Source organism: Ciconia boyciana, chromosome 8 (genome assembly GCF_034638445.1).
Source record: "Ciconia boyciana chromosome 8, ASM3463844v1, whole genome shotgun sequence".
Lineage (NCBI taxonomy): Eukaryota > Metazoa > Chordata > Aves > Ciconiiformes > Ciconiidae > Ciconia > Ciconia boyciana.
This window is the reverse complement of record NC_132941.1, coordinates 60,204,010-60,225,047: the sequence shown is the minus strand read 5'-3', so window position 1 is coordinate 60,225,047 and position 21,038 is coordinate 60,204,010. Positions and strand designations below refer to the sequence as shown.

At 41.2% G+C, this 21,038-nt stretch overlaps 1 long non-coding RNA gene across 8 annotated transcripts in view; it reads left to right on the top strand.

Moving 5' to 3' along the window:
- The first annotated feature begins 1,067 nt into the window (after window positions 1–1,067).
- LOC140656050 (uncharacterized) overlaps window positions 1,068–21,038 on the top strand; it is a 69,513-nt gene continuing 49,542 nt past the window's right edge. For 6 of the 8 annotated variants that reach the window (XR_012043952.1, XR_012043947.1, XR_012043949.1 and 3 more), the window contains exon 1: window positions 19,350–19,489. This is a non-coding gene — a long non-coding RNA (uncharacterized lncRNA). Of the gene's footprint in view, window positions 1,127–19,349; window positions 19,490–21,038 lie in introns of those variants that run through there. The other 2 variants (XR_012043951.1, XR_012043950.1) reach the window with 2 other exon arrangements.

The window sequence follows — 21,038 nt, the reverse complement described above, 5'->3', positions numbered from 1 at the left end:
CTTGCAAAATAGTGGGTCTCCCTTCAGCCCCTTGCAAGAATTGGGTTTGAAAACCCGAAACTAGCTTTCTTTAACATGTTGGTTCGGTTACCTGCTCGCTTTCTGTCTCTTTCCCAGTTGACATGGAAGAAGTAGTAATTTTCCAGGGGTGTCTTGCCTGGTATTTCCATCACAGATCTGAGGGACCCCATGGGATCTCTTTGGAGGTGGGGGTTTGGTCAAGATATCGCAGTGGGACTTTGGGTGAAGGGCAGCCCTAAAGGCAGCCTCATTTTCCCAACCACCTTCGTGTGGTATTGGTGTCAAACAACTTGCATGGTGAAGCTAGGATCTCTTTAAACAAGCTTTTACAAGCTTTGTCTTAACCAATGAATATCCTGGTACCTGGATGAGGTGGCACTGGATTTTTTTGTTGTTGTTTTTGATAAATACATCTGAAATCTGACTAGTGAGGTTGTCACTGTTTCAAAAATAGCTTCACTCCTAAGTGAAAGCTGTCATTGCAGATGTGTTTTAGCTCAGTGGAAACATCAGGACTGCATTTGGGACTGCAGGATCATGACATCTTTTTAAGCACAGTGGGAGACAGATGGGTGAGCTGCCAACTTGATGCAAAAACAATAAGAACAAATGAGCTTTTTAAAAATAGAACAATTGCATTTGGAAAGAGGGTTGGAGGGGGGTGAAGTTGAGAGGGAAATAATTATCCCATGATCCTATCCTGGTTTTTATATTAAACAAAACATGTTGCAACATTGTCTTTGTTAGCAATGAAGTGACAAACTGGAGCGCTTCCAAAATGGCTGGCTCCAAACTGCTTTCATATTGACCTGAAATGTCAGCTGCTATTATGTTCTGCTGACCACTGATTGCTTCCAGAGTAGCATTTTCTTCTGTGAAATGAAAGAAGTTTCATCTTGGTGATCTCAGCTTCTCCTGGTGTTTGTGAAGTATGATAGTCATGGGAAATGATAGTGCCTTTATTTCAAACCATTTCTCGGTTCAAGTGAAATGAATTGTTAATCTTGAAGTTATTTATACTGTGAGAGTGTGTTTTGTGCAAGAACGTTGTATTTGCTCATCTAGAAGATCCTCCACTTCACCTTATAGCCAGCAAACCAAGGTGGTAAGTACTTCTAATTTATTTCCCTACCTTCACACACACGTACACAGAGCTGGGCTTTGACATAGCAACATTGATATCATGCTCTGCAGGCAAACTTTTAATTTTTTCTATGGAGCTATGCAAAAAACCTGAATATGGAGAAATGGTACTTCTGCTAGCAGTAGTTGAAGTTCTGTGATGAGGTCTCTAATTATATGATGTTTTGTTTTATTTTTGTGTGTTTTGTTTTATTTTTTAATTCTCTTTACAAGATAGGAGAATGTTCAGGTAATATTTTATTTCACATAGTGCAGGCTAAATGTTATGTTAAAACGTTATGAAAACCTCTTGGTCTTTAATTGTCAGGGAAATGAACTAGGTGACTGTAAGGTCTTTTCAGTCTTTCTCTTCTGAAAACATGCATAACATAACCTAATCATATTCCTATACTCTATTTTTCTGTAGTTATCATGTGAAAAGGACTCTTCCAAGCAAAAGTGAAGGAAGTAGGTCTTTTTGGAAAAGATAAACAGGTCTGTTATCTGCTAAAGACCAGAATGAAATACACTGACCAAATAAACCTACTGCATCTACTCTTGTAAAGTAACAGCAACTAAATGATCTGTAAAATGTAGGAAAACTCTTAGGGTTTTTTTTTTTTTTCAGAGACAGAAATTTCCGCTGTTGGAAATATCCCAGCTGTTGGGTTGGGCAGAATTTGATTGCCTTACTTGGTTTCTGTGACAACTGGGGTCCAAGAGGAAATGTGTTTGAAAGCGGTGGAAGTGTGTATTGCTCGGGCAAAGGAGAAACTAGCCCTTACATCTCTACTAATCATTACCCCTGGGGTTTTTTCCATGTCTTTTCTGAGAACTTTTCTTCTAAGGGAGTAACCGTTAACTAAGTGCAGCCAAGTCAGTCTGCAGGCTTTCCCAATATCTAGGTGGCAGTATAGAGGGACTCTGAGGAGATGGCCTTGGGCCACTGCCAGTACCTATTCATGTACCATTTTCCTCCTTCTTGTTAAGGTCTTAATCAACACTTGTATTTCCTTCATTTGTGAAAGAACTAGAAACAATGAGTTTCCTAAAAGGAGAAAGAAGAGAAGTGTAAAGAAGAATGGTCATGATTTTGTAAGAGGCTTTGACTTTCCTCTGTTTTGGGTGTCTTAAGAATTAAAAGATGAAACTGCAGCACTTTGGCTACTATTTTGTACAGTGAAGTCTCTGACAGTTTCATCCATTCAGGCCCATTCTCTCTTTCTCTATTACCTCCCAATTAAAATTAAACTTGTCTTGTGGAAGGACTAAAAGCTTTTATGGGCATCAGGCTATTGCTTTATTTATTTATTTATTTTATAGGGAGCTAGCTCCATTCTATCCAATCAATTATTAAGAAGAAAATAAAAATCACTTGTTATTTTCTGCAGCATTTCTATCAGTTCCTAAAGGAATGCTGAAGTATCCCAAATAAAGATAAAACCAGATCCTTGCTGGAGGAGTAGATGAGGAGTTGAACATTGGCAGAACAAGAAAAAAATGTTTCCTATTTGCTGTGCTTGATATTTCTGAATGCTTAGTGGGGATTAGGTAAATAGTTGAGGTGAATGCTTTAAAGATGAAATCCATAACATGAAACACAAAAGCAAATAGTCCCCTAATAGCTGTGACAGTGATCTGTACGGAGAAAATAAACAATGCCTCAGCCACGAGAGGTTTCAGCCGAAGGACAGCCATTCAAAGGGTCTTGTGACTGGGACACCCAAACAGCAACTCGGGATGTTTTACTTGCATACAGACAATGAGTTATGTGACTTGATTAATGGCGGTTTCAATGCCTGAATTTGTCACCTTTCCCAAGCGCTCGAATGACTGTCATCGCATTTATTAAGCGAGGCAGCCGCGACCCGGGACCTGCGCAGACAGCCTGGCTTTCAGGCAGGGTGCAGTGCCATCTGCGCACCCAGCCCGGGTCCCCGCCTGCCTTCCCCGTCTGACTGCTGTCCCCAGCCACAGTGGAGGCTGAATTCCCCGTTCTGATTAATGCTGGGAAAGATGCTCTTGGCAGCTGGCTTCCCAGTCCTGAGCGGAGAGGGATCTGGGCCCCATTTCCTAACTGGAAGATCGCATACCCTTATAAAGCCTTTTTATTTTGTACATGATGCATATATTAGTCTGCTAAGCAAATTCTTCCTTCTCCTAAGCTTTCCTACCCCTAGCAGTTCTCTGTTCAATTTTAGCCATAACTTTTGATGATTGCATTCTTCAGGTCTGGGAGCCCATCTATACCTGTCGTGGTTTAGCCCCAGCCGGCAGCTAAGCCCCACGCAGCCGATCGCTCACTCTCCCCCGGTGGGATGGGGGAGAGAATCGGAAGAGCAAAAGTAAGAAAACTCGTGGATTGAGATAAGAACAGTTTAATAATGGGAACAAAATAATAGTAATAATAATAATGAATTATAATGGGAAGGAAAACAATGAGAGAGAGAGAGGAACAAAACCCAAGGGAGGGAAAAAAGGGGAAAATAATAATAATAATAATATGATACAACCGCTCACCACCCGCCGACCGACGCCCAGCCAGTCCCCGAGCAGCGATCGCTACCCCCTGGCCAACTCCCCCAGTTTATATACTGGGCATGACATCATATGGTATGGAATAGCCCTTTGGGCAGTTTGGATCAACTATCCTGGCTGTGCCCCCTCACATTTCTTGGGCACCTGGCAGAGCATGGGGACCTGAAGAAAAAAAAAGTCCTTGACCAATGTAAACACCGCTTAGCGACAGCCGAAACATCAGCATGTTATCAATATTATTCTCATACTAAAATCCAAAGCACAGCACTATACCAGCTACTAGGAAGAAAATTAACTCTATCCCAGCCGAAACCAGGACAATACCACATCCCAGAAGTATGTTTTTCGTAATGCAAACAAATCAAATGATTAACGGCCGTCCCTAGTACGAGCCAGGCAACCTCCCTGGTCTCAGGGAGAGCCTGGGATCCTGCTCTGTGCTTGCAAAGTGAATGGTTTGGATTGGGACTTTCATTATTTGCAATGTTACCTTGGGGGCCTCCTGTAATACCAGATACGGTAACAGATTGTTGCAGCTTCAAGCTATTTGTGGTAGTCAGGGAAAAGATAGAGAATTTTTAGAGGTCGTCTTCAGTTTTTTACTTAATTTTTTCCGTGGCAGTGGGTTAAAGGTGCACCTATGTTAGTACTAATACTATTTTGGGTCAGAAGCAGCATTTGAGTTTTTTTTTTAATTTCAAATCACTTTATCGGAACATAATGGGTGCAGCTTTTCTTGTCACTTGCCAAGCTAGGATGGCAGAGAAGGCTCGGCTATTTTTCACCGCTCTGCTGAGAAGAAATCTGTTTCAGGCAGCTGCTGCTTTTATGATTGTAATAATCTGTGGAGAGTGCAAACAGAACAGCACTGGGGGCTGGATCCTGTGTGCCGGGTTTCAGGAGATGTCGTGCTCTTGGCAGTACAGGGAGCATGGAGGAGTAGCTGCAGCACGGCCGAGAGCAGCGGCACAAAGGGCTGTGCAGAGCGAGCTGGGAGAGCGCGTAGGTGAGACGCTTCCCAAGATGAAGGGGCTCCTGATGAATGAAGCCATGACGAACCTGTGGCCTTTGGAGAAGGAGATTGGTGCTTCCAAAGGATCTCGGAATAGCTTTGTTTACAAAACTTGCAAGTAATTGAAATATTAGCAGCGCGATTGAGTCATAGAGAGATGAAATGGTTTTACAGCTGCTGTGATGATTCTTGTGAATCTGCAGGGGTCTGCCCATCGGGAATTTCATTCCTAGCAGTAGAAATAGCAACTCTTACTACAAGTCAGGGCTCACGCTTAGCAGAAGGCAATTAGGGCGTTGGTAGCTTCAGTAAATGTGAGTCAGCGCAACAGCAGGAGTAGACCACAGGGCTCCTGCCGCAGCCCAGGTCACTGCCCAGCGGCGAGCATGCCTGTTTTCCTAAAATCCCACGGACCCTTGGTTGGAGTCCACCTCCTGTTTTCCTCCAGTCTGGTCACTTACAAGCATGTTCTTTCCCTTCCAAAGGGACCAAAGTCCCCCAGAGAACTCCAAAACAAACAAACAGCCCTCCCAAAGCTCTTCCCAGGAAAAGGTAGGTGCTCAGCTGCCTTTACTGATGCTCTCCTGAAATGTATGTCCTACAACCATGCGTGAAGGGCACCAGGAGAAATGATTCTTATCTTCTGGGAACAAGGGATGCCTGTACAGCAAAGCAAGGCTTTAGGGATGTATTTCTGCTCCCTCTTTGGTTCAAGATAGTGGCCCTTTTGTTTAAATGCAATACAGGTGAATAGATTCCCTGAGGTGAGTCTGTCCCATCCTGGGTTTTATCACAGGATGCCAGCAGGAATTTTGTTGGATCCCCTTGTTAAAATATTAGCTACACTTCACTGAAAAGCCTAATGCTTTAAATTCTGCTGTAATGGCCTCCCACCTCCTGCAACTGTAGGGGGAAGAATTCCAGCCAAATAAAGGATCTGTAAAAAGAAACATCTCTTTATATGACACCTTGTTAGCCCTAATGACAGTTTTCTCTCTGTAAGTGCAGTAAAGTATGGAAATATTGCTGTGCTCCATGGTGCAATTTTCTGACTGTGATTTTCGTTGCTAAAAGCCTTCAGAGAGCGCATTTCCCTTCCCACTTATCTGTCATCAAAAGACAGCAAATACAGGAAAAATTCAGCTGTCACTCTAAACAAAAGATACAATTACTCTGGGTTGATGTTTTAAGCAGAAATAATTTCCATGGCAAAAAATCTGGAGCTATTTCCTAAACGCTGTGGTGTTTGCTTCTCGCTTTTTGCATTACGCATATATCACCTGCTTTAGATATTTGAATGCAAAGATGAGATATCACAAGTTAAAACTTAGCACTTGCCAAATTAAATATTTGCTGGGCTGAGCCCTAAGTTCATTACTTGACTGCTATTTTGCACCGGGGAATGAAAAATCTTTTTTAACCTGCCAAAGGCAGTTATTTTAGGAAGCTGACAAAGAGGGCAGATGTTATTCAAGTGGTTGGAGAAGAAAAGGAAATAGTACATGTTAACTCTTCTGGAATAACCAGATAGATGAAAGAAAGTGGAAATGTTCCTGAAATGTGCCAATTTGTTTGGACAAATCTAAGCAGAAAAGCTACGATGGAAATTTGATACTTCATCTTTCACAACTTGAAATATTAAATGGGGGTTCCTTATGTCTCGTGTTGCTTGGAATTAATTTCTTTTGGGGCATCTCTGAACTTTGAAAGCACCCAAAATCCAGACCAGCGTTCCTGTGGTTTGGTTCCACTTTTTTTTTTTCATACAATTGATATTAGAGATCAAGAAGACTGTAACCTTAATGTAACTGTATTTAGAAACAGAGATGGAAATCTTTCTTATTTTGTTTCAAGGACTGAACCTAAAAATAATAGTAAAAAGCAACTTATCTTACCAAAATGAACAAAACTTTTTCTTTTTGACTCAAATGGAAATATATCTTTGCTTTTGTAAGTCGCTTAGGCTTTACTTTCTTTCTCTTCCCACCCTCCCCGCCCTCTTTAAAAAAATATACTTCATCTGTGTCATTCTGAAATGCAAACTCAAAACTCAGTTTAAAACTTCAGAAAGTATTTTAGCACTCCTAAACTAGAATCATCGAGTTGGGAAGAGAAATCTTCCCCCCTGCTCAGAGCAGAAACACTGAAACACTTTGAAAACATGAAGAAAAAAAATATTTTGATACTTTTAGTGTCACAGAATCACAAAATCGTTTAGGTTGGAAGGGACCTCTGGATATCATCTAGTCCACCTGCCCTGCTCAAGCAGGGTCAGCTAGAGCAGGTTGCCCATGTCCAGTTGGGTTTTGACTGTCTCCACAAATGGAGATGTCTTCTCATTTTTTTCCTGAAAGTATTAGCTAACTTGAATGTAATGCACTAATAGTTTTTGTCTCCTCCCAAATTCCATCTCTGCAAATTTATCGTTCTTCAAAAAGAATAAGAAAAAAAATCTCCCACCTCACCATGTTACTCATTTCCCAGAAAATACTGTCATTTGCACAAGTTTGGTTTTTGTTATTGTTGATTACGTATGTAACATTCTCTGGAGAGCACTACAGCATCTTCTGGTTTCATACAAAGCAGTCTGATTCACTCTCCTTGTGGAAATTTTCATATTATAATTAAACTTGGCTTTAGTTCAGAGAGTCTTTGCAGTGAAGCTTCATATGTGCTGGTGAGGTCATGTCACCATTTAAAGTTCCTGCAATGAAAGGAAGTTCAGAATGCAGATACGTGGCATTCAGTTAAATTATGTTAATTCAGTTTGAGAAAATGAGTATTTAGCATTCTGTGGTGTGTAATGATATCATTTCATAGTGGCAGAAAAAGTCATTGACCTTCATACGCAGGTGGCATAGCTAGTTATCCTGACCTGAACTAGTCCTGCTCTCAAAATGGCAATGGGTCTGCTGTGCCGGACTCTCACTGCTGAAAGGTTCGTGGATTTTGGTTCCTCTCAAGCTCAGGTCTAAGCTGTAGCACCTCATCAGTGTTTCCAGGTCTAGTCACCCATACCTATTCCTAGGGAAAGACCATTTGCCTGCTCCTTCCCCTCAAGCCATTGGAGCTAGTTCCAGCCTTAGAGAAATCCAATGCATAGCAGGACTCAGCCTACAGAAGAAGGATTTTAAGCAGAGGAAAAAAGCAAGCCTCTTGGTGAGACTTAGTCAAGTCAGCTGCTCTGCTGTTCATATTTATACAGCAATGGCGCTCAAGTCTACAATTAAAATCATCTAACATGCTTGCATAAAGGTCAGGTAGCAGATGCTGCCACTAGACCTGACAGATTCACTGATAAGCTTCACTTCCAGGCAAAGCTCATAAGAAGAAAACGAAGTATCAACATTTAATATTTCCAACAACACGTGCACATACACAAGCATACATCTTAGCAGTGAGTTTATTCTTCATTTTTTTAGGAGAAATATGCTCAACCTTTTGAAAACCATGCCACACACACTAAATGAAATGGATATTTTAAATGAGATATGCGACACAACTGTGACTAGCAATTCTTTAAGTACAGTCAAGTGTTTGTGTAGCTAACGGCAAATGAGATGTGTTCTGAAGAATGAATGGATATTGCAGTAATACACGGAATATCTTTGCATAGTAATAATGGAAGAAAAATCAAATTATTCCAGAGTCTGACTAGGCATTGAGTGGAGTTATATGAGAATGTAAATTGGAGAGAGAAAGGGCCATATCTCTGTATTCTCACCAATCTTTTATAGGTAATGAATTGTTTAGAAAATTTAGCTAAGGAAAAGCTTTTGAGTTGGAGTCTGACAGTCCTTCAGGGTATTCTTAGAGGTTATCTCTGCAAGGCAGGTGGATGAGGAAAGAGACAAGCTTAACCCTATAAAAATAATTACGATATATTATTAGCAACTAATGGCAATCTAATGGAGTCTTTTCAGCAAAGACACCACTGGCTGCAATTGCTCTCTGTCATATGCATAAAAAAGCAACTCTTAATGAAACCTACATTCTGGTAATTGTTCAAACTCAGTGAAGTTAGCAAGAAACTTTCTGCACTTGAAACTTCACACATTTCAGCATATTTCCATCCTACTATTAATGGGAACAGCCACCCAGGCAGCATGCAGCAAGGTTCAACACTTAAATCAGCATTAGAAATCTGTTGAGACCACGTGATCTAGTAGATTGAGTGTGAACCTGGGGTTTTTCCTTTCTTACCTAAATTTTTCCTTTCTGAGATTTATTTTTTACATAAAACAAACTGGCATGACCTTATGACGGTTAACATATCAGAACCTGTTGGATGGTTTTACTTCACAAAGGCATAAAAACTGCTCATGATAATTTGTCCCTACAGGCTTTGTGAAAAGAGACAGCTGGATAGAGGGCAGAGACCCTATGGATACCCCCATAAAATCAACAAGGGGGAAAAAAATTACTGGAAGAATGGAATTTGAGAAACTGTGATCAGCAAACAAAACCCCTCACACGTGAAGTCTCACTCCACAGTCCATTGCCTAAAAAGACTTAGCTAACGGCTGGAGACGGGGCAAAGGAGGGGGAGAAGAGGACAAGGACAACATTAGCAAAAACCAGGGCACATTACATAGTCAATCAGTAATTGCTGCAATTGGAGCTCATCATCTGTTTAGCACTTAATGTCTTGGCCTTTTCAGAATGAATTTTATTAATACTAATGTCTTAAGAAAACTGTAGCAGTCATTATCTTTGTTGATTCTTGTAATGTTTGAAAGTGAAGCTCTTCTCTTGCTGTTGATTACTTGTCTCTACCAAATTCTTCATGTTGCCAAGGGCTGTCAGACACTTAAAACATGCCCCTAGGGTCTCTGAGGAGTGTCAGGACTACTCCCGATCACCTTTTTGTCCTTCAGATGTTTGGAAATAGAGCAAAAAATGCTGGAAACCATCTCCTTCCCAAGGATTGAGGTGGGGCCAACCAGCCTGTAGTTTCCTGGATTCTCTTCCTTGTCCTTCTTGAAGACAGGAGTGACATTTGCTTTCTTCCAGTGCGCAGGAACCTCTCCTGATCACCCTGACCTTACAAAGACAATCAAGAATGGCCTTGAAATGACATCAGCCAGCTCCCTCAGCACCTCATGATCAGCTGTCATGTATTTGTGTATGTCCACTTTGTTTAAATGTTCCCTGACCTGAATCCAGGTGCCTCTTCCACCAAAGTAGGTCTGCCTTGCTTCAGACTCCCACTGGTCTCAGGGACCGGGGACTGCTGAAGGTTGGTCTTACCAATAATGACTGAGACGAAGGTGGCATTGAGTATCTTGGCCTTTTCTGTGTCCTTGGGTAGGAACTTTCATCTACGTTTGAGTGATGGTGGCTGCTTTCTGATGAACTGTGCTGCTAAGGGTGACTCCCTGGTGCCACCAAAATTGTCCTGCAAGACTTACCAGAGGAAATGCACCAAATGCAGAGGGCTGAAAGGCTTGTTGCTTTCAGCATCCCCAATTCCACGTGCTGCATTTGTTCCAGGTCTCGGGATATGGAGCTGCCGTTATCTCTGGTCTCAGGGAAGGTTTATTATAACCCATGATCTCTCCAGCGGAGCTCTCTCAGGTGATGCTGAGAACGCCTTGCTGGTGAAGGATGGCTTTACTCATACACTTTTCTTTAGAAAGCAGAGTGTGAGTTTCTTGTATGAATTCTGCTGATCTCTTGCTTTTATTTCCCTTCTGATTCTCTGTTTCCTTCCATCAGTTTCCCCAATTAAGTGTAACAATTTGAGCTGCTCTGGGCCCTTGCAGCAGGAGCAGAAACATTTGCAATCCTGCAGAAAGATGTTTTTTGTGAATTTCCTCTGAAATTGCTAGGCAAAAATGATTTGCGTGCTCTAAAACTGAGAGTAGAGCAGAGACCTTGGAAGGATAACGCTGCAAAGACCTTGTTCTCTGTCTTTTTCAAAACATTGATTTCTTGAGGAAGGGAGATCATCAACAAAAGAAAAAAAAAAGAACTCACATGCTGGGGTGGGCCCGTTGGAGCAATGCAGACTCATTAGTCCTGCTAAATATGATACTGTGTGTAAAGTCAAAAAAGCAAAGTGAGGTCTGGAAAACTTGGCAGGAAATCAGCCAAGATCCATTATATTATCTTTCACATGGCTTGTTAGTGGTGACACTAATTGAAGGCTGGGCCTTCTTTTTTGCTGACTGTCTAACACAGGGCCATTTTAATTTCACCTGATTATGTTGCCCTATTGTAAGAAGTCTGACAAACAAGATTTGTGGAAACTTCTACCAATGAGTCCTTGGCTGCCCGAAAGCTCTCTTGGCAGCTAGACGGTTTCTGTTAATAAGTGGACTGACCCATTTTTCATTTCTAAATTTCCCAGATAAATTTGCTACTGTACTGCTGCATTTCAGTTAAAGCTGACCAGGTTTCTGTAGCTTATCAATCTGTATTTACTACGTGTGTGAAACTTGTGGAAATACTAAAAATGTTACAATTCCTACCCACTCCCGTAAGAAAATGACTTGAGCAAGACTGCCCACCTGAGGGTTGCCAAAGAGTGGGAGTAGATGAAATAAGTGCTGTTGGAGGAAAAGACCATACAATAGTGGAATTGTTTTGGGAGAACTTTTTGCAGCACACTTGGATAAGAACCGTGATTTTTTTGCTGCTTTTATCAACATGATTTGTAATTTCCTCTTACAGTTCCCTTGCTTTTTCTTTGCACTTCCTCAGCAGACAAGCTCAGCTGTATAACAAGGAGCGGAGTTTTACCTCCCTTGTATCAGTGTAAATCTAAAGTGACTCTGTGGAAGTCAAAAAGATCTGATGTTGGCTAGGGGAGAAATGGTCTCACTAAAGAGCTTGTTAAAGAGAAAAATTCCCTCTCCAATTTTGGAACAAATTAACTATTAGAAGCAGCCAGTTGGATGCACCTCTCTGGGGCTGATGACCAGAGAGACTTAAAAGTCCATTAAGCTAATGCCTAAATTCATTCTTTGCACATAGTGTGCACAGAGGAAGTGTCCTCGCAAGCTGGGCTGTGGCAAGGTCCTGGGTTTCCATTGGGGAAGGGATTTACATCAGCGAGAAAACATTTGGTGATTATGACTACCAACTGCGTTAATCATCAGATTGAATTAAAAGTCACTGACAAGTTGCTTTGGGATTCGTGTGGCTATGCAAGGGAAAAAAGCCAGAATGAGCATTTCTGAGCAAACTAGATGTGCCAGTGAGGGATCATGCTTTTCCTCTGTTGACTGCTGACGCATCGCACAGAAATGGGGCTCCGTCAGAATAAGACAGGCCCTTTACGAGGCAAAATCTGCCCTTTTGCTTCATGAGGCATGGGGTACAACTGAGGGGAAGCTGGTTTTGGTTGAGGACGGGTGTCAGTGCATGGTGCCACAGGGACCTCACTGCTGGACGGCTGCCCCAAACAGGGCAAAGCTGGGTCCTGCCTTCTGCTGCCTGACCGGCTCCTCCGTGGCCAAGGGAGGCTGGGTTTGGAGGACCACGCTTCCTGGGGGCCATCACCAAGCACCCTGTCTAGAGATGTCTGTGAAGCAGAAGCAGCCTACTAGTCCCTTGAGCCATCTAGTGGTGCCTTCCTTGACTATTGAATATAAAATCTCACTGAAAAATATAAACAGCATCTGATTAATCTGAAAAGAGTGATTAGTGCCAGAAGTAGGCCAGCTACAATGGAAATGAGACCGTCAGTGTTTTGGTAGGTTTCCAAAGCAACAAAAATTCTGGCATGGAAATAGCAGACAAAGAGGTGGATGCCAATGTAGGATGCTAAAGGCTAAGGAGATTGGTTTGGTATGGTCTATCTTGTGCTTTGTCTTGGTGTTTGCAGCACTTTATGGATGCTCATTGAACAAGGCTGGGATTTTAAAAGAAAAGCTGAACTTTCTAACCTGAAACCTCAAATCCTTTTCTGATGGGTTTTGTAACTGAAAAGCGGAAATAGAGTCTTGAGTAATTCAAAAAAGATTTAATGATCAAAGCTGCAATTAAAAGTGTGGTGAGTCATCTTACAATTGTCCATGTGCTAAAAAGTACAGGCTGTGAGAGAGATCATGCTGTCATGACTGGTTTTGCTCAACGAGGATATAGGAGCTGCTATTACTTCCCGCTACAGAAGCAATCTAAGTTCTGCAGACCTATGTTTATAGAGCAGAAGAAAAGGCAATAGCCCTGGCTCCTCTACTTGTGTATTTTATTTAGTAGCTCTGTCTGCAGCATCTGAATTCATTATAGTGCTTTATTACTTTTTGCCTTCTTCCAGAGTGTCTGCTCTCAGTAGGAATCTTGATTTTTTTTCAGTTTACACTAACAAATTACCCACCAAAACAAATATATAAGAACTGATCTTTAGAGTATTAATATCTTTTTTTTTTTTTTGCTTTCTGCAGCATGCACTAACAATGAAATATTTAACTGAACATTTCACAGTGTATGCATTTTCCCAAATTAAAATTGCAAAAGACAAGGAAATGAAGATAAAAATATCCAACCATGCTGTTTCTCAGAAACCCTCACAAGTAATCTAATATTTCCCTTTAAATCCTGTTGTTTTATTCTGCCTGATAAAAAAATTAGTGCTAAATACAATTTGGTTTAAGTATAGGAGAAACTCCTTGTTCCTAAAAATGTTTAGCCTGTCACACAGAAAAACAACTAAAAGGAAGCAGGAGAATTTGTAACTCTCTACTGGAAAAATATATTAAAAGATTTGGATATTCTGCTACAAGTCTTGCTTTCTCAGTTCCTCAGTTCCCTTTCTAGTGGCAGTGAGGTATCTTCATGTTTTATTTTCAAATTCTCATAAAAGCTACAATATTCAAACTCTAACACACTAGAATGTGATTGCCTACTTTACAAAAATCATTGCTGTAGCTCTGCTCTTAAAGATTTATTTGTAAAACAAGCTTTTTTGTCTTGCCATTTTTGACATCAAGTGCCTTGAGTCAATAACAGATAGCTATAAATCAATGGCAGCTTTTACAAGAATCCCAAAAGGAACATCTAATGTAAAATATAATGCAATCGAATCAATTGGTACTTTTTCCCCAGCTTTATCTGAAAAGAGACCTGCTCTGTATGCTGAGAGACAAATCAGGTTATCTGATCTAGTAAGTCTTGCAGACAAGCAAATTCAAATATCTTATCATGGATCAAGTCCGTTGTGGTCACTTAATTCATTCAGTTGACATAATGCACCTATAGAAAATGCTCTTAAATTCTTACATTACTTTACAAATAGAGTCGTTTAGCAAATGAGAAGTAGTATTGCTATCTCTACATTTGCAGTGTATTAGAATGGCCTTTATCTAGTGCAGTCAAAGAGCTGCCGCAGTTTAATGGGGAAATAGAAGAAAGCCCTGTTTAGAAAACATGGATCTTGAATGGAAGGATTTTATGGGATTTTTTTACAGGTGGTCCAGGCTAGGACAAACAGTTTATGTCCTTTAAATTGGGAGAGAGAAGCTGCCCATCTGCAAAACCTAAGAATCAGGCAATAGCTTTAGCATAGCTCAGCCTTGCCTTGCAATGGGGGAATGCTTAGTAGAAGCAGTGAGAACTTCTCCAGAACTTGGATACAGCTTTCCAGCAGGTTTTGACAAAACCTATGAAAGTCCTGATGTGGTGTGAAATGGTTTGTGCCTGTCCATAGGGTGAAAGAGCTGCAATTGCCCTGCTGGGTCAGAGCAACATCCTGGTCTTGATAGTAAGAGCTGGAGCAAAACCCTTGCGAGGGAAGTGCTAGGCTGTGCAATTATGGAATTCCCATGGGAGAGTTTTCTCCGCACCTGTCAGTCACCGGTTGGCTGATGGTCTGGGCCAGCAATGCTTTTATTTCTTATAGATCATTTATCCTCACCAATGACATGGTGAAATTCTCATTATCCATGCCAATAGGGAATCTTTTGAAGTGGGATGATAGGGAACCTCCATATCTCATAGCAATGAGTCTCCCAAGTTCATTATATGCTTAATAAAAAAAAAAAAAATTGTTTAATTAATTTGAAACTTTTCTTGTTTTGCCCTTTCAAGTTTCGCTGTGTACTCCCTGCTCTTCTACTATAAAAGAGAAGGCTATAGCGATTGACTGACATTAAAGGAGTTGATGAGAAGATCTCAGAATCCTCTTTGTGTGCCTTTATTTTTTCATGAATCTCTGCCCTGTTCCACGCTGCTGGTCTCTTCTCTAAATTCAGCCACCTCAGACATTCCAAAATCTTGTCATATATTTCCTGTGATAGCTGTGTCTCAACCACTCATCCATGCAAGTGGGGATCGCCTTGCTACCAGATATAATCATGAGTGGATAACTTTAATGTTGATGAGAACTAAAGGCTTGACAATGAGGAGGAGGACCTTTCAAGGCTCAGGCACTGAAAGCAGTGACAAAATTTGGCTCCATTGTATTTGCCTTTTATGTGTGTTCAAAAGAGGAAAAATACTTGCATTTTAATATCAATCCAGCAATCTAACCTGAGAGGGAAGTCATTATACATGAAAGAAATGTAGTCTTTTGTAATAAGGTTTTTAAAGTATCAGTTTCATTCTATCATAATATTTTTATGATTAGATTTACCTTCTAATATTTTAATAACTTTAGAATGAAGTAAGGAAGTCCTTTGTAGCTTATCTCACAAGCCTGTCTAGGACATCACACTTAATGAGGTTTATAATTCAATATAACCACATCTGCATCTTTAATAATGCCTAACATTTAATCTTCATTGCACCACTTGAATCAAAAGATCTAAAATTAAACCTACTGCAGCTTAATCTAATAATAAACATGCGTGACATTTTGTGCAAAATGTGTGCCTGATCAGCACGGTGCACTCTTACAATTGTATCAGATGTAGAAAAACATAGTTTAATCAGCCAAAGGTAGATGGTGACATTTAACTCCCACTGATACATCTACTTTGGGGAAACTCTAAGATCCTGACCCTGGAAGAAAGGACCAGTTGCCAGATCATTAGCAAACTTAGGTCCAAATCCCACTAGTTAGAGCAGCATTAACACAGACCCTTACTAGTATCAAGTGGTCTTCAGACCTCTTAACTTCAGACAGGTAATTTTGATACCTTCAACAGGAGCCTTGACTTTGTATGTGGTCAGTGGTAAGGTGCTCCTAATTTCCCTGGTAATTAACTGGAGCAACTGAACTCCTGAGGCACCTGAATGTTGTTCGGCTTGTCAATACTTTCCCACCTCATGTCTCCATGGCCCTTGTAGGCTGTTACAAGCCTGCTGAGACCATGCTATCAAGTTCTCAAGTGGGAAAGTAAATCAGTCTGGATCACAAGAGTAGTGTTTCAGCCATGGGTAGCCACAGCCATGACATTTGGTGCGATTTGGGCGGCCACGGTAGTAGGGTTGAGCATGTCCACTGAAGAATGATGGGACTGCGCATGAGACATAGACTTTATCTGTGTGCCCAGAGGGAACTTTGCATGAGAAAGTCGCCCTGAATTAATGGGACTTTGCACAAGCAGCCAAAGGGGCCAATTCCTGCAGAGCTCTTTGTGGACTCAGGGCTTTACATGGGACCTATGGGTTGGTGTTTCTTTTCAAAGATGTAAATATAGCCTTGTAATCAGGCGTTATGCTTTGTGGGCTACAACAGTTCTGTTACTGTGACACCAACATTTATCTCTGATGAAAGTGAGACAAACAAGCAGGACAGAAGACATAACATGTAGAGATAACATTTTGGAGAACAGGCAGTGTTAGAATCATCTATAACATGTTCAGGTGAAACGATGAATTTATGAAAGCTGAGGCAAATTATTTAGTGAGAAGCTACAGCTTCTCATTTATCCTCTCATTCATCCTCAGGCCAGCTATGCTCAGAACCACTGTTTTGATTCCTTACAGGTGCAAAAATTAGCAACAAGTCAGTGAAAGAGTGGAACCTATATTAGACCTTGATCCAAGATGTATGCTATTCTCCCTGTATTTAAGGGGCTCTGGCTGTGGTCCTTACTGGATTGTAGAGCAGTCAAAGTCTGTTTTCTTTCAAATGTATTTTGAAGTTAGTATGGTAAACAACAGTGTAGCTTCTCCATGATAGCCTTTGTGATATTCACAGGAAGTCCCCATCACAAATAAAAAGATGGTTCTTCATCAGGATCTGATCAGAATAATTTGACATCAGCTGGGTCAGGATAGGGAGCTTTGATCGGAGGAGATGAAAGACTGGTGAAAACTCTGCTGGGCCAGAGTCCCCTGCTGAAGCTGAAACGTCACATTTCAGCTGGGCTCCATCTGACTTTAATTAAATAAGGGAAGATCAAAGTCTACAAATCTCCCTGATCTATATCAGCACAACAAACTAAAGGTAAAAATTCTCAGTATCTTTCTGTTCCTTTGAAGTCAATACTGAACTTTGTGCTGTACATGAGGACACAATGAGTGCCATTTGGGTAGCTGTAGGTTTACAATACTTTTGATGTAATGTTTATGTGAGGGGAGGGAGAAAAGCTGCATCTTGAAGTGATGCTTTCGCAGCTGTGGGTCCCCACTCCTCCCCCAGATTGATTTTATCTTTAGGATTTGCTTTGTCTTATGATGATGCTAGAGGCACAATTACATCTAATAAATCAGGGAAACCAGTGTCTTCGTTTTCCTCCAGCTATAAATCACAAACTATTCCATTTTTCTACAACCACTTCCCCTCCTGCCTTCCTTGTATACTAGTGAGGTGAGCTGGAGTCTCACTTGATAAAAACATCCTGAACTAAACCAGCTGGAAATAGATGGTATAATAATGCCAGCCTGCTGTCAGCCCTCATCTATTTTTTTTTGATTGGTATCTGATTGTGATTGAAAGGCTTACTCCCTGAGTTAGCTACCTTGAGGCCAACCTTGAAAACGTGTCACATTTGGCTACTTGATAGCATCTTAAGCATAATGTTAGATCCAGAGTGCACACGGTGCAAAAAATAGAAGACTGGCATCTTGCTACACTGCACAGCAAAGGAAAAGCAACATGGAAAGAATCTGGCAGACACGCAAAGAAATAGAAATGCCGCAAGGCAGAGAGAGGAGCCAGTACACATGCATTAGCAGCTCTGGGCGGGACAAAACAGTGACTTCCCCAGGGTCCAGGCTGGCTTCATGTCTAACTGTTGTTGCAAAATACAGTGTCCCTTCTCTGCGGTGAGGATCTATGTGAGGACAGTTTTGCCTGTGTATGGCTCAGGAGGGCTGAAATCAGAGCAGTTCCCAGAGTTAACAGGCTCTTATTTGTTGGGGTTGGGATTAAAGTTATGGAGGGGTATGTTGGTTTGTGATCCATCTCTGCTAGGGCTGTGTAGGATGCTTATATAAGACACGTGAGTAGGGAAAATAGAATAAATTTTGATTAGGTTGAATAAAAGTCAGGAAGAAGTGACAGTAACAGGTCTGTTACATGGGATAGCATGGTTATTTCGATTTCAGTTTCTGTTGTCTGACTGACAGTCATAAATAATGGCTGTGAGGCCAAAAGATACAGATCTTCAAATCATACCTCCCTGAAAAGAAGGGAGGGGTGCTTTCAGAGGTTGAGTAACTGAGGCTAAGAGCAACAAACCATGGCAATGAGCTCCAGAAGAGAGAATTAGGGAAGTCAATACACCTGCTGAACTGGGTGATGCTCCAGCACAGAGAGCAGGGATAGCAACGGAAGAGTTGTGAGTAAATAGCCCTCTCTTTCATCTGCACTGGCAATGCAAATAGAAACTAGATTGTATTGCCATAGGAGTCAGAGATGTCATTGGTATTACATAAAGCATGGCTTGACTTTGGGTCGATGTACTGTATTTGATGCTGGTTTGCATCTGAGCTGCTCTCAAAATAGCAAGATAAAAAACAAGTAGTATGCTGCTACTTAAGGTATCACAACAAGATATATCAAAGAGGCCTAAGCACAGTCCTCACTAGCAAGAAAGGATTTTGTAAAACAGAAGTTGCAATTGATATTTAAATGGTTTGCTTTTTCAAAACATTTAACATAATTCCTTTAGCAGCTTCTCTAGTGCGTGTGTCATAAAATGCTGAGGTGGGTCTCCTCTGGTATGTAACCTGTAACGTACCGGTGGTGCTTTCTAATGAACTTCCGAAAGGGAAGGATTTTCCCTTAAATGAAAAATCTATAGAAAACCATTGTGATCATTGATGAATACTTTCTATATGGGTAGCCCTTCTGTCTCGGTGTCCGCTTGAGATTTTCTTTTTCCGCTTAGGAAGCAAAGCTCCTTTCGGGTTCCTGACTTTATGAGTGTTTGTGTTTTCACCTGCACGGTTCATCACCAAAGCTCCCCTTTGGATGCGGGGTGAGAGCCTGCACACAGCTGGGCAGGGCTTTCTGCCTGACCGTGCATGCGGGGGTGAGTTCTGCCCCACGAGATCCATTTTTACCATTGGATACGCTGGTATAGTTGCACTGCTGCTGGGGGAGCAGGTGGAGCTGGAGGAAGGAGATCTTTATTAAGCAAGCGACGAGGGTAGGTTTTTTAAGGCAAGCGGGACTTGCCGTTCATCCTGTTTTGTCCCCAGAGTTCAACACTACACTGAAGCAGCTAACGCCTCAAACATAACCTTCACTCTTTGGTGCTACAGGCAGCCAGGGAAGTGATGGGAACGCTGAGCCTGGGAGGAAGCTCCGATGTATTTTTACTATTACTATAAAAGGTTAATGTCAATACAAAGCCCTGACAGCAAAGCAGGGTTGTCAGAAGCACTTAGTGCTTGCATTACTGGAGTGGCAGAACAAGGCTGCTTCAGATTGCTCCCCAAACCCCACTTCTTTTCCAGGTGAGTATGAAAATGAAGCATATTACTTTCTTGAACTATTTATTTGTGTTCTGGGTTAAGTAGTATTTATAACCTGGAGCAAATGGCTGTCTGCTAGTGTATGCCCGTAACAAATGTCCCACCCCACAAAGCGCTGGCTGTTTATTCCCACCGAGGCTGTTTGTCATTTTTAGCTAATAGGTGCAGAAAAAGGAACAATGAACGAAAGGTTCCCAATGGCTGTCAGTAAATTTATTTTGCAGTTAACAGCCTTTGTAATGCACAGACTAACTTTATCTCATTTCACTGTGGGTGTGCTGGGATAATTGCTCGAGTACTTTGTTAAAAAGAAAAGCTCTCCACATTTCCATTAACTCCCGGCATGGTGTCCGTTTCACTTGACTGCACTAGGTACCATTTACAGTTCAATTTCACAGTCATGATGGACTGAAACATATAAACCTGCTTTCTCTCCACTCCACTAATCACATGCATTAATAAACAGGGAGATTCATAAGGTCTGTTACTCTTATTTTTCCTTTGTAAGTCTATTTTTATGAATTAAATCATGAGCTTTTTTCCTGTGAAATCCAAACTGCCAGCGGAATAAATACAGTGCTATCTTATTCAGCAGGGTGTAATAAGCTACTATTTTAGGGAATCAAGCCAGGCATACAGAATTTGTTGCAAACTAAAAAGAAAAAAAAATCCAGCAACAAAGAATAGCATTGTATGATGTCAATCTACAGTATGCATGTGTTTGTATAATCACATTGGAATTTACTTTGAACTTTAGCCTGGAAAATTTACTTACTGGGGGGAAGGGGAAAGGATTTGAGTATCTAAGTACCAAAATAGCTAAGACAAAGTAGTAAAACTGTGTGGTTGGTTGTACAGCAGAACCACATGAAAATGCAAAGAATCCCTTTTGTAATGGGTAGAGACAAGTAAGCCACTTGATCATTATGGTATGAGATAAGTATACAAGCCACAGGAAATGCTGTGTTATTCACATTCCTCTCTTATTGTTTTTCCAAGGGTGGCTAATTCTTGCCTTCTAAGGAACTTTTTTGTACATGACTTGTTCTCACTCTGGTTTAATAATATCAGTTCTCTACAGCAGAAGAAAGAACAGTCCTAAGTACCATTACATGAGATAAAACATGGGTAAGAGGTCAGAACACCAAGGGCTGTCTTTTCTCCTGTGGCTTCTTTGGTGAAGCAAGAAGAAAAAAACCATATTTGACCCACCACAGCATTTATTAGCTCTCATTCATAGTGACTGAGGACTCAGTTGACTAGTCCCAAGTTCAGTGCTGCTACCCACGAAACTCCTACTCTCTGTAGGGACTGCCCCATCTGGCCCTTTGTAAACTGGATGTTGTAGCCTTTCTCTGTAAAGGCATATGAGAGAAACATTCTGATCCCTTAACCACATTTTAAAAAGTGCTCAATATGCAGCAACTTATTTTGGGTTAATTTGGCCAGAATAACAAAAGATCTCAACAGTCTGGTTGCTGAGCCATTTAGAAGATCATATTGCTTTTGCTGATGACATGGAAGCAGAGCC